The following is a 1,769-nucleotide window of genomic DNA, read 5'->3' as shown; positions in this document are numbered from 1 at the left end:
GTAACAGGCTTTATGGACAAAATTCCATATATTACCTGTGTGTGTTTACTGAGTTCATGCATTCATGCTCTAGATGCCACTCCTCAACCTTCTCTTACTGTTACTGGTTCTGATCTTCTTTAGCTAAGAAAGTCTAGGAAGGTTCTAAGAAAATCAAGGGTGTATCTTCTGATATTTCTTAATATTGATGATTTTGAGACCTCAGTCCAGTTTATAAACAAACCAGAGAAACCTCTTTCCCCTTAAACTTGTTTCTCTTTAAGTATCAAACCCTCTGGTCATATATTCAAATTATATCAATGTTACTACTCATATATTTTATTAACAATGTAATAAGCAAAACAAAGACATTTTTAACTATTTCAACAATGGATCAGTGGTGAGAAAAGTCAAAGTTAGCATCACTTCTTATCACAGGCTACAACAGCCTCCGCAGACCATAATCCAAGAACTCAAAAAAGGCCAAGGTCTCCCACTGTATCCTGGGCCTTGTTGTCTCGACTTATGTCTTGCCACTGGACTCTGATGACTCCATAGGAGAGGGTGAGGCTGATGACTTTGCACAGCTCTGCCTCACTTAAATCCAATTTACTTGCAAGTCAAGACATCACCCTCATGATGTCATTGGTGCTCTTCAAGAAAAAAGGATAATTGATTGGAGAAATGCAAATTAAAGCAATTCTGAGGTACTATCTTATACCTATTAGATTGTCTAATAGGACTGAGAAAGTAAATGACAAATGTTGGAGAGGATGTAGGAAAAATGAGACATTAACACATTTTTGGGGGAGTTATGAACTGATTCAATCATTCTGTAGAGAAATTTGGAACTGTGCCCAAAGGGCTACAAAACCAGGCATACCCTTTGACCTAGTAATACCACTTCTAGGTCAGTATCCCAAAAGACATAAAAAAACAAAAAGGAAAAGGACCTATATGTACAAAAAATATTTATAGTAGCTTTTTTTTTCTGGGGGTAAAGAGTTAGAAATCAAGGGGATGTCCATCAACTGAGGAATGGCTGAACAAGTTGTGGTATACGATTATGATGGAATATTATTGTACCATAAGAAATGATGAGCAGGATGCTTTCAGAAAAACCTGGAAATATTTGCATGGGCTGATGCAAAGTGAAATGTACTGTGTACAAAGCAACAGCAGAATTGTAAGATGATCAGCTGTGAATGACTTCACTAATCTCAGAAATACCAACGATGCAAGACAACTCTGAAGGACTTATGATGAAAAATGCTGTCCATCCCCAGAGAAAGAACTTGTGTTGTCTGAATACAGATTGAAGCATATTTTTTTTACTTTATTTTTCTTGAGGTTTTTTTTTTTTGCCTATGTTTTCTTTCACAACATGACTATTATGGATATGTTTTGCATGACTATACATGTATAACCTATATTGAATTGCTTGCCTTCTCAATGGGGGTGGTAGGGAGGGGGGAAGGGAGAAAATTTGAAACTCAAAGTTTTAAAAACAAATGTTAAAAATTGTTTATACTTGTAACTGGGGAAAAATAAAATACTAAATCAATTTTTAAAAAAATCAAAGGATGAACAATAACAGCAGTAATAGCAACAACTCAGTTCTCTCAGAATGGCACTTAAAGTGCTTTCAGGAATTCTTCCTGGTATGACTTTTCCTTAGCATATGAGTTAAAATAAGCCTCTCATAAGATGACAGTCTCCTCAGGAAAGAAATCCTCATAGGCCTTTCTTTCTATGCTTCTCAGTCTCTCTCAACAATGATAGATAACTCC

Source organism: Phascolarctos cinereus, unplaced genomic scaffold, assembly GCF_003287225.1.
Source record: "Phascolarctos cinereus isolate Bilbo 61053 unplaced genomic scaffold, phaCin_HiC Scaffold_7;HRSCAF=346, whole genome shotgun sequence".
Classification (NCBI taxonomy): Eukaryota; Metazoa; Chordata; class Mammalia; order Diprotodontia; family Phascolarctidae; genus Phascolarctos; species Phascolarctos cinereus.
The sequence above is the reverse complement of the archived record's forward strand: the minus strand, read 5'-3'. Positions refer to the sequence as shown.